Consider the following 12,204-nt stretch of genomic DNA (forward strand, 5'->3'; position numbering starts at 1 on the left):
TTGACTACTTGGCTTCTAAATTATTCTGCCCAACAAACACTGTAACAGCCTGGTGGCTCAGAAAATTTGTTCTAGTTTTCCTTTATTGCAGCACCCAACATGTCTTCAAAGGCCCCAGGGGGATTCTCAGGGGCTGTGTGTACACAGGGGCACTTTCTGCACCTACTCAGGCAAACTGGGCTTGGTCTAGCTCTGTAAGTACCATGAGCAGCTTCCTCTGGTGTGCCCCACTGCTTCCCCTGAGACAGAGAGCAGCAGGGGAAGGCTCACTGTGGCCCTATGGACACCCTCAGCAGGAGTTTTTGGGACAGGACTGCAGGGAATACTGTAGGATTGCCTCTGTCTCATAGCACAGGCTCAGCTTGGAAGCACTATTGCTTGAAAGCTGAGCAGACATTGCACATTGCCATGTGGGACCAGAAAGTGTATTATCAGCACCTAGATGTTTGGGGTGGGGTCATCACTCAAAAAAAAGGCAAGAGCTCCAGCAAGAAAAGTGCTGGACAGTCTTTCTGGTCCTGGCCCAAGGCCTGCAGCTGGGCGTGAGGCTGCTGTGCATGGGGCCGAGCACACACCCTACAACTTCTTTGTCTGTGCACAACCTCCACAAGAAATTATTTTTATTCCTACAGCCAAGAGTGCTCCTCTAAAAGGTCAGTAAACACCAGGTATGGATCAGTGCCAGCAAAGTCAGGGGGGATCCAGATAAAATGAGACAGGTTTTGAACAAGACATTGTGGTTTATTGCTGTGTAACGACCCATGGCAGCATCCATGCAGACGGCATGGGTGTCAGCCAGCATCACACATGAGTCACTGCCAGCTCTGGAAATACAGACTGCTGCCTGCTGAGCTGCTCTGCTCACTCAGGCGTCAGCCATGTCCCTGGGCAAAGGTAAAAATGAGCACAGGACAACAAGGAGCACAGCTGGAGAGTCACAGAGTCATGGAATTATAAAGTGGATTGGGTTGGAAGGGACTTTAAAGATCATCTGGTTCCAACCCCTGCCACGGACAGGGGCAGCTTTTACTAGACTAGGTTGCTCAAAGTCTTGTCCAACCTGGCCCTGAACACTCACCAGAATGAGGCATCCACAGCTTCTCTGGCTAACCTTTTCCAGTGCCTTACCACCCTCACAACAAAGAATTTCTGCCTAATATTTAATCTAAATATCTCCTTTGTCTGGAAATGAAAAATAGTGTGTGCATGTGTTAATAACAGAGACAGACAGGAAACAGAGAGTTGGAAGCAACTAGAAAACCTGGTATCTGTGTGAGAGAGAAAGAAAACTCTCAGAGCAACATGCAAGTTGGAGGGAGACCAGTAACTGAAAATAGTGATTACCTTCTCCTTGATTCCTGCTATGTTCAAGAAAACTAGAATCTGTGCAATTTTTAATGGACAGCATCCTAGAAGTAGTTGCTAGCATCAATTCATTAATAAAAATAAGATTTTCAGAACATCCTCACTGAGAGCTTTCCAAATCCCTTGACAACCACAGACCTAGAGTCTGGCTGTCAATATTTTTTTATATTAGGGGAGAAAAGAAAAGTGCCAAGGAGGAGAGTATCAGTGGGTGGGTACTTGGAAAAATATGATTCTAACATGAGCTTGAAAAATCAGTGAATTTGTGGAGTAAGTTGTTAGAATATGAAGATGAGGTTTCTTGGAACAGGATGCTAGTTCCAGCAATGACCTGATGAAATGATATATTAAAGTAAAATTTCTCCTCTGTTAAGGCTTAACTTTCTTCATTTTCAGTAATGCCCTTGGATAATTTAAACCAGAAAGAGAGTAGCAGCACAATGAAGACTCAAAGTATCCCTTGGTTTACAAAACCAGGAAAAAGGTAAGACTTTGCATTGGACCTGTTTTTCTACATAATTTATTTGTACTGCTGTGTATATCTGCATGCTGTCTACTGCCAGAAAGTTTATACTGTAAGTATACTTCAGATAATCACCAGTGAGGAGCTGCAGATAGGCAGCATTCCCGGGTTTAAAGAGAAATTTGAAGGCAAAGAAAGCATTTGAATAAAAGGAAGGGTGTTTTAAATGAACTGCAAGGCAGACAAAGAGGATGAGTTGCCAGTGGGAGAAAGCACTTTCTAAAAGAAGGACTGAAAAAAAGGTGGACTCAAGATAAAAGAGCAGAGGGATGCCAGGGTTCGATCCTCAGTGGCAGAACAGAGGGGAAGACAGAACTCCATGATTCAAGGAAAAAAAGGAAATTTGAAGGGCTGTGTAATGCTGAAGGTCCGGTGCCCTGTATTTTGTCTGATCTTCCACATCAGTGAGTGCTGGTGACAAGAAGGGGAAGGAAGAATTTAATCAGGGAATAAAAGGAAAGGGTGACTAAGGAGTGGAATGCCAGGAAAGGATGTTTTAAACTCAAGTCTTGATGTGATCAACTCCAGTGTTTAGTTGGCTGTTCCTTTCTGTCTGTCTATCTATCTAGCTATTTATCTATCTTTTGGAATTTTCCTTTGCCGGAGATTGTTCCACAGGAGTTTGGTTTTGAGTATTAGTGTTAGCTTTTGAGGAACATAGGATGTTTTTACACAGAAACTCTGGCTCAAGGCCTGCATGTCATTCAAATTCTGTATAAATCCCATTTTGAAGATCTCAATGCTTCACAAGTCTTACATTTTTCAAGCTCAGGGGCCTGCTATTTGCCATTTGTTTTTGATATCTGACTGGATGACACCTCAAGCCATAAAGTGTGTTTAAACCAGTTCCCCGACCCACATCATATTTATAGGCATATTTGTGGGATTCCCTGTTTCTGCTTCCAAAACTGAATTCCCCCTAGTGTTCAGATAGGATGGTACTCTCGTTAGCCTGTACCAGTGTGAATTTATGATAATTGCCTGCCCTATTTTTGCATGCTTTATTTTCTCACAGTCCAGCACAGTTCTGGTGGCTGAGCACAGAGCAGTGGGGCCTGGCTGCTGGCTCATCAGGAGAGGGTTTGGCTGAGCATTTCCTGAGATATTGATCACAGCCACTTTTGTTTTAATCCTCCCACTGCCCTGTACTTGATGCTGTAGGTGTATTCTTGAAAATGAAGCGTGTGTTCAAATAGTAACTCTCTGAAGTGTGTGTTAAAATTTAACATGCAGACAGCAATTTGGGTGTTAGAGGTTTTTTGGTAACAGTCAATTTAGCATCAAAATGTTGTGAAAGATGCTGCATACCTTTAGCCATTAGCTGATGGACTAATATACACAGGTCATGAGAACTGGATAAAAGCAAAGTTTATAAACTGCTCTTGTGATCTGTTTAATCTCTCCTTAAAACCCATAACTGCACTCTGTGTACAGTTATTCTACTTTTAGCTATGGTTTTTTGCTCCAAGTTAATAGTGTCTTGTTTTGAAACTCTCATTTTCTCTCTGCCTCTGGGTTACATTGCAGCCTTACCTCTTGCACTAGAATTACATTACAAATCAGCAGGATATATCTGCTACTCCTCTGCAAGAACCTCATGAATAGTCACAGTCCTGCTGTGAGTGCAGCTAGGCTGACTGGAGAGAGATGTCGCCTCTTCAATGAATTTGTGAAAAAACAGGTCCCTTAATGAAAGGTTTGTGCTCCATGCCAGAGTACAGCGACTGAAGAGGAGGAGAGATTTTTAAACTAATTCACTAAATGTGCTAGTATCAAAGTCTGATAAAGGGGTTTATTTCACTAGGAATTCCTTCTCTTCAGTGAAGTGGGCTGCAATGCACTTGCCAAGCCACTCATCCATTGCTGACAGGAATGAGCAGGAGTTAAATCAAAGAAACAGATGTGGCTGGGTAAGGCAGCTTTTCTTTTATATGTTAAAAAAAAAAAAAGTAGGAGCATGTTCATCAGTTTTGTAATTTTCTGATAGTGTTTTTCCTGGCTCAGTGGCAAACAGCAGTCAGACAAGCACTCCTCAAGCAGTATTTGTACTCCAATCCAGTGCAGGGTTCAGTCCCTTAGAACACATTTCCACATCTGAACATCCAAGTTCCAGATTTTGTCCACTACTGGCATATTTGAGGGTCAGCAGAATCCCTTCTGTCTTTCTTGGATTATAGAAAGGAGCTTCCAGCAGTTCCATAAAATATAAATCTGTGTAGCAGTACAGTGAGGCGGTGCTGACACACCACGGACAAGATTTAAAGAGGCAAAGGATTCAGACTTACCTGTTTCTGCTGTGTCTGTTCCCCTTTTCCTGAAATCACTGTGCAGCTGGGATTTTTGAAATAACAACAATAAAAAATTTGGATTGCTGGAATTGGAGGTATATCAAAGGAAACCAATCTCACATGTATTTTTATACAATGGCTGTCTTACTAAGATGTACAGCCCCCATTTTTGTTGGGTTTAATTCAGAATTGGTCAGACTGGCTTCTCCTTATGGAATCACAGAGCTTGCCCATTGAATTCCTCTAAACCCTCCAAAACAAAGATACAGTAAATCACCTTTTCTTTTTTTCTTTGAGTATAAATCCAGCTGTTTTCTGCAGTATTTTTAAAAGGCTCAGTTTCCAAAAAAAACCCCCAAAACTAAAAAAACCCTGATTTTTTTGATAGGACTGTTGAATCAGGATATTCTAGCATTTTTTCTTTCCCATTCTGCACTAATAACAATGTCAACAACCCTCTCCCAAAAATTTGTTCCCCACTTAATTTTTGGACTATGAGGTTTAAGGAAAAGTTCTGAAGTTTGTTTTGGTTTTGTATCAAATGAAACTAACACTACCTAAAATATATTGTTCCAGACAGGATGTCAAGCTTGCCTTTTCATAGATCCTGTTGGATAGTCCAAATGCAAATGGGTGGATATTTCCTGGACATCACATGAAGTGCGTGATAGTTTTGATATTGCTCTGCTGCATTGTACTTTTTGTATTATGAAATTTTGAGGGATGATCATCCTAAATGGAGATCTCTTCACCCTCATAGGAGTTGATGGGACTTGTGAAAGGATTTTTTGGATGAGTCCCTAGTTCAGATCAACTTTTTGTGGGTTATATGAAAAAGAATGAAAGATAGAATTAAAACCCTCCTCACTTAACTCCAGTTGTCATTGACCAGCAGCTGAGAACCAATTTTATTTCACACTACAGAATCTACAAAATAAAAGATACCCTCCCGCTATTCATTTTAATACCTCACCAAATTAATTGTAGTCTTTTAGTCTATCCATGGAGCTGCAGCATTCTTGTCCTTACAGATTTTCAATATAATCCAAACCTTTTTACTTCACAACATAAAATTTCTTTCCAGGACAGTAGTCCTATTCAGAATAAAGTGGTTGTTTTCAAGGTCTTCATGCATACCTAAAATTGTTAAATATACTTACAATTTTCCAATCCAGCAGGCATGGGAGTGCTCCTCCTTGTCCCGCCTGTTAAATTTAGCTAGAAGTTCTGAAAAGAGGAGCAGATTGTTCACCACTGGCAGGTAAAATCAGGAAATAAAAATATTGACTCAAGGCCTTTGCAGGACAATTAAACAGCTAATGAAAGGGCTGAAGTTCCTGTAACCACAGTGAGCAGGAAAGAAGGAAGATGTGCCTCAGTTTGGCACTTTTCTGGGTCTTCTGACATTGAAATGCTTCAGCTGTGGAGATTATAAAGGAATTCTGGTGAAGCATCACAAGTAACAGGCAAATGTTTTCTGAAGCATCTCTCAACAAACCCAGGCATTTCATTCCCTATTTTTATTCTTCCAGACAGAATGTTAACATTGCTTTACCTTTCCTTTGGACAAACAGTGGCAGCAAAACTGTGGCAAAGGTGAATGCCAAACAATGCAGGCAAAGCACAGCTGCTATCCTGCCTGACAACCAAGCTTTCCAAGGGAGACACAGAAAGAAGTCTAGATAGCAAGAGCAGGAGTAGTCTCACCCGATATGTCCTCACTGTTTTACCAAGCCAGACAGAATAAGCCAGTTTGGAGCTGAAATCCTGGCAGGTCCCATGTCCTGTGACTAGGAGTGGGAGAAGGAGATTTGCAGAGCTGAAAATTACTCCATTTGTTGAACTCTACAGGCTCAGTTCAGACAGAAACCAGAATCCCAGTAAGTAGAGGTGATTTTATGTTTGAAAGAAGGAGGCTGAATTTGAAACCCCAGAGTATGTGGGATGAAAACAAAGGGAAATATGGATAAAGCGAAAAAAATATGTAGTGTGAAAATGCATTCAATATGTCGCAACATTTCTTCGCCAGATAAAAAGACCCATGATTATTTATTCTTTTTGTCACACTGGCGAGTTATTCAGACACTAAAGGCTACACATAAACCTGAAGAGTATTAGGAGAAACAAGGAAACTTCAAGACTACGAAATTATTATCCAAAGATTCTCGGTTTCTGCTTTTCCTGGGGTGCCACACATACGGACATGAATTTCTGGGCTCTAGGTTTCATGCAGTGATGTGCATGTACCATCTCAGTACCATGCACTGATTTCCCAAACTAATTCATCCCTATAGTAGAATACCTGTATTTTGGGAGAATTAAAAGAAGATTGAATCAGATGAAGGTGAGCTAGTATCCAGACTGCAATAATTCTGTCAAGACAGGGATGGCACTACCTGCCTTAAGAACAGGAGATACAGAACAGCAAATAGACAAGTCTTTGACAAAGCTGAGTGCTGGGTGGGAGGAGAAGTGCTTTGGTTAATCCCATGAGTGCCAAAGCTTGCCTCAAAGGCTAACAGGAGATACATCTGTCCTGTGTAAACACATTAGGAGGATAAACATCAGGAAGGAAAAAGAGCTGGTTAAGCTGAAGGACAATATTGGCTCAGGAGGAAATGGTTATAAACTAATAATGAATAAATTTAACGTGGAAGACAAGCAATTTTCTCACCATCATGGTGAGGTTCTGGAGCAGCCTGCTGGTAGAAGAAGTAGACATTAACTATTTCTTACAAAATAGAGCCCAGGGAAGGGAATATATGACATGACAGCCTGTGGCAGCAAACTCTGGGATTGAAGTGCTTCTAAGTGACAAGGTGCAATCACTGGAAAAAGCCTGTTATCTCAGATGAGGACTGCCTTGCCCACTGCCATTTGATGTGAATGTTAATGTCAGGCTGGTCCCAGACAAAAGCCCCCACTCCCTCCTGCTGTTATCACTGCTCTGCCTCGCAGCACAGTCCGGGCTGCCCTGGCAGAAGCTGACCTAGACAGACATTGAACCCTCGAGGCTATAGAGACTTATTTCTGCCAGAAACAGAAAGCTTAATTATTTTTGGGTCAGGGTAACAAGACGAAGAATATTTCTGACCTGATGTCACCCACTGCGCTCTGAGTAGTTACATGCTTGCCCCAGTTGTGCTAGCAACCCTCGTCTCAAAAGGGGTGGAATTTTTGAGATCTGGCAGAAGGTTGAGCCTAATGTGACATAACTCATGGGGTTTTCCAGGTCTCTGTGCTGCAGGGGAGCCTCAGTGGGCCAGTGGGACTTGTTCAGTCAAGCAGCAATGCCTTATGTGTTGCACTGGCTCACAGCAGGGCTTCCCTCACATTTCTTGCTTGAGCCTTCTTTTTTTTTGGATTTGGAATACATTTAGCCGTATGTTTGCTACCAATATAGGATGAATGACTTATTCAGAAATATCTGTGTGAGGAAGGATGTATTTGATAGGAGAATCCTACTCATAATTTCATATTGTGAATATTTAGAGCAGGGGCTTGTTGCAACTGTTAACCCTAAAGAAGGAAATTTCCAGAGGGCTTCACCTGGATCATGAATTGAAATAGCAAATAGTTAACGTGAGTATTGGGACCAGCAGAATGGGTAGGTTTTTGCATGGAAAAGAGCTGGCTGAGAGCACCTAAGATCAGGGACAACATCTCTTAATGGCTGGAACATCTCAAGAGGTTTTCCTAATCCCCACTTTCAGTTGTTGCAGGGAGCTGGAAAACCACTTGTTCTGGCCTATTTATTTTCTCCTAATATTAATCTTCATGTTGTCTGTGTCAGGGAACATGCTGGTGATTTCTCTGTGTCTGGAAACATAAAGTCTGATCACATTTTTAAATTGTCCTCGTTACTCTGCATCTGCGAGCTGCAGATATTTTTGTTGGATTTTTTTAATTAATCAGCATGGCAAAGACAGGGAGTGGAAAAGGCTAAAAGTAACAGATCAGTGTTTATTTGTACTGACATCTGAGATAATCTTAAACTATTTTTGGATATAATGTCAAAAAATACAGAAACTGAGAGTCTTTGGATCTTGTATTAGCTTTTTTCTGGGTGTGAGTTTTATATTATCTGGAAGGAAATAAATTTGTTGAAAATTACTTCATTCATGACCCACATATCAGTGTGATTTTTTTGTTGCTATCCATTTTCTGCTGGAAAGAAAATAACTGATTTTCTTTAGTTTTGGATTATACTTTATCTGAGAACGCTGGAGAGAAAAAAAACCATTATGCTTTATCCATAATGACATATAATAACTTTCAAAAGGGGGAGAATTAATATCTTGACTAGTAATAATGAAAGAAAATATGAAAGATGCCTTTAAAAATGTTTAAACTTACTCTAGTATTAAGAAGAGGCTTTAAAGTAGCTTCATACTTTTATTCTAGAAGAGAATCTTCATGAATCATTCATAGCAAGGATGAATTTCTATTCAGTGCGCTGCTTCTTCACATATTACCTTCATACTTCATCAGAGTCAGAAATGACTCAACGCATTCATATAGTTCAGGAAAGCCACAGAACTGCTCTTCTGTACTGCAAATAAAAGAGAAAAATAACTTTCAATGTTAAAGAAATAGTTTGCAATGAAAAGCAAGTCTACTGAGCTGGATGAGAGTGTTAAAATAGTTTTATCACATCCATGTCCTGAACAAAGCATTTCTGCAAAATTTTCTTTGAAGTAGAAATTTCCTTTCAGCATAGGAACATGTATGTGATACGCTTAACCACATGGGATCACTTACAAAACTGTCTGGATCTCATGCTGTTTTCAATATCCTACACTTTTTTTGATCATTTTTTGGCTCATTCATCTGTCCCTGAGAGTCTGACAATGTAAGAGTCTGAACACTGAAACTTGTTCCTGTTTGAATTGGAACTGAACTCACATAAAGAAACTTGCCATGTGACAAATAAAGGAAAGAACTGGTTTGGTAGAGCTGCCAAAAAGTAGGCCAGATGCAAAGTATCTGGAGGTGTCTGATTTAGCACCCAGAAATGGGTTGGAGCCATGAGTGCCTTAGGCCATGCACCTGCCAGTTGTGCTAGACCCCGCTCCCTTATGGGGCCAAAGGAGAGAAGCAGGTAGAGAGCCCAGCCCATCTCTGTCTTGTAGGCTGTCTGATTTCAGTTTCAGTCACACACATCTTCATGTCCTCTGTTTTTAAACTCACCTTTCAGATCTAGTTGAGCTCCATCAGGTTTTGGATAGTGTCCCTAACTTATTAAATCTAAGACAGAAGGTCCTAGATGGTGTTTGGTGAAATACAACCAATAAATACTAAGGTTAAATGATGACTATGAAAATAAGGTTTTTAGAATTACACTAGTGAAAATTACACTGCATCCATTGCAGTGCCTTTGAACAAGCTGTTTTCAGTCATGTATTGACTTCAGCTTTGCCTGAGTCTTTAAGATTTCTTCCTTTGGCTTATTGCTCTGTAATCAAAAGGAACTTGCCTCTTGTTCATGATCAGTTACTATCATGTAATATTACTTTGTCACATGCTATTGCCAAAAAAAAAAGTGTTTTCATGATATATAGTTTCCATAGTAGAGATTGGTTCAGTTCTTTGCAATTTTGGATCTGAAATCAAGCTGCTTTGGCAGATAACAGCAAGGTCATTCTTCTGCACTGTCTTATACCCAGCATAGTGGTATTTACCAACAACAAAATAAATAAGTTACCGTAATAAAGACTTTCTCATCCTTGACTCTAGAATTCATGTTTTGGAGCTTCTGTTTTCTGTGATCTTACCCTCATGAAAAAAAAATGTCCATCCCTAAATGAAAACATGGCCTGGCCCAAGAAATGCCAAACACAGCACAAGAAATGTTTTCCTTTTCTCTGCCTTTTCCTTTAGTAACAGCCCCCCATTCAAAGGGGTGATTAGCAACTGGTTATATTTCCGAGTGTTATTCAGCTATGAAAGGGATCTCGGTATTTTTAAATAGATGAAAATTTTCCATTGGAATAACCTTTATGGACTCTTATCAACTTTTGTTTGTTTTAGCTGTTTTCATTCATGCAGCTCCATACAGTTCAGTTCACCTGATAATAATAGAACAAAAGGAACAGAGAAAAATTTAAGTAGACATGAAAAGTTCCTAAAGCCAAGATTTATTAAATATAACAAATAATTATTTGATGCAAGGATGTTTACTATTTGCAAAAGCCATAAAACAACCTCTTCTGTTTTGAACACTGATGTATGTTCACCTTACTACTCCAGGATCTCACTCTACCTTAATTATAGAATAAAATTTGCTATAGTAAAACAACTGTTGAATTTTTATGTCTAGCAAAATTGCTTCACCTACAGATTTTCATGAGTCCTCAAGCTAAAAAACTGTTGGTTATCAGCTATAAAATGTGTGCAGCCAACCCCTGAATTGTTGCCACACACATTTAAAGATACTGTCTTCTACAGTTTTTGTTCCCACAAGAGTTAGAACAATTTTACATGTGAAAGCTGTAGTAAATTAGACTATACCCAGTGAACATCTATTGAAATAACTCAATGCATACATGTTAAACAATGTTTTTGCACAATACATAGTGAGGTAATTAACAACTAATGATATACATCAGCCTCTGACTACAGCATTTTGATTTGTATGAAATTAAATAAAGGTAGCAAAGAAAACATTACTGACTTAATAATTTTTCAGAACATATGATAAAAGTGTACTGCAGTTTTAAACTGAAAGATAGTTTTCTAGAGGACACATTGCATTCTTGCTGCTGGAGGGACAAGAAAATAACTGAATAAGCTGCTTTTTAGAAAGATGAGCAGTAAAAAATCTGGACACAAAGGCATATAGGTTTTTGCATCTTGCTTTAAAGTAAAATCTTGTTACTAGGGTTGATTTTATTCCAGCTGTAGCTGGAAATAGGTCATGGCCTCCTGCAGATGGCAGAACTTTGGCACAGTGTCTAACAGCATGCTGAATGAAAGCAGCTTTTCCAGGGTGACTAACTCTCCCTATTTTAAGATTAACTTGATGATCCTGTGGAGATGTATTTCTCCTCTGATGATCAGTAAAACCTTAGGGCACAGTCTTTTCTTAGCCATTTCTGTAACTCTGTGTGCAGCCATATTCCGGTGAGCTCAAAAAAAGTGGGGAACTCACTGTATATAAAAGTGAGGTGGTGATCAGGCTGCCTGTCATCTGTCTGCACTAACCCAGAGCTATGAGACTCTGCAGCAGCACCAGAACAACCTGAGCAAGAGCAGCATCAGCATCAGCAGCATCCTGAGCAGTGTGGGAGGGAGCTCTGGACAGCTTGGGCTGTGGTAGGCAGCCCCTGGGGTGTACTGTGGGGCATCTCCACCTGGGCCCACTGAAGCCAGAAACATCCATCTGATCCCCCAAAAGAGGTTTAAGCTGAAATAGTGATTTTTCCATTCATGTCAGTTGGTAGCATTTAACCTTTGTTTTCTAAGCACGCTCTCTGGCAATTTTAATGTGTGCTATTGCTTGCAGTTTTGTTTGGAGACAAGAGCATGTTTCTCCTTTTCTAATGCAGTGTCAGTATATGTTAATTAAGCATTATAATAATTTTTCCTCCTGTCCTGTACCAACAGCCTTCCTCTAACCAACATGTGGCTTCTCTTCATGGCTCTCCAGTCACTACAATGCTGTTTCAACATGCTGAAAAAGTCATATTTTATACTGAAATGGGGTTCAGTCAGAAAGTTAGATCACAGCTAGATCAAAAGTAATAGCAAAACCCATTTCTCTTCTTACATCTATTGCTGTGAACTAGGTTCAAATCCTCAGATTTACTCAACTTTAAGTGGGGTCAAATACAGGGGCACTGTGTGTTGGAAACGGTTGTTTGCCAGATTCTGTAATAAGAGGATACAGTAGGAATGAAATTGAAAGTTTAATTAAAAATTTAGAAAGAAACATAAAAACACATGAGTACCTCTAAAAATTAGTAGTGAAGGGTCCCGTGTCCTCTTTTTAACAGTTCTCAGCATGTGTGAAACAGTGAAATACAGAAA

At 40.0% G+C, this 12,204-nt stretch overlaps 1 long non-coding RNA gene across 2 annotated transcripts in view; it reads left to right on the top strand.

The window, feature by feature from the left end:
• Window positions 1-232: 232 nt before the first annotated feature.
• Window positions 233-12,204, top strand: part of LOC135298002 (uncharacterized) — a 28,381-nt gene continuing 16,409 nt past the window's right edge. For both annotated transcript variants that reach the window (XR_010359960.1, XR_010359961.1), the window contains exons 1-2: window positions 233-653; window positions 1,762-1,849. This is a non-coding gene — a long non-coding RNA (uncharacterized LOC135298002). The remainder of the gene's footprint in view (window positions 654-1,761; window positions 1,850-12,204) is intronic.

This window comes from Passer domesticus, chromosome 3 (genome assembly GCF_036417665.1).
Source record: "Passer domesticus isolate bPasDom1 chromosome 3, bPasDom1.hap1, whole genome shotgun sequence".
NCBI lineage: Eukaryota > Metazoa > Chordata > Aves > Passeriformes > Passeridae > Passer > Passer domesticus.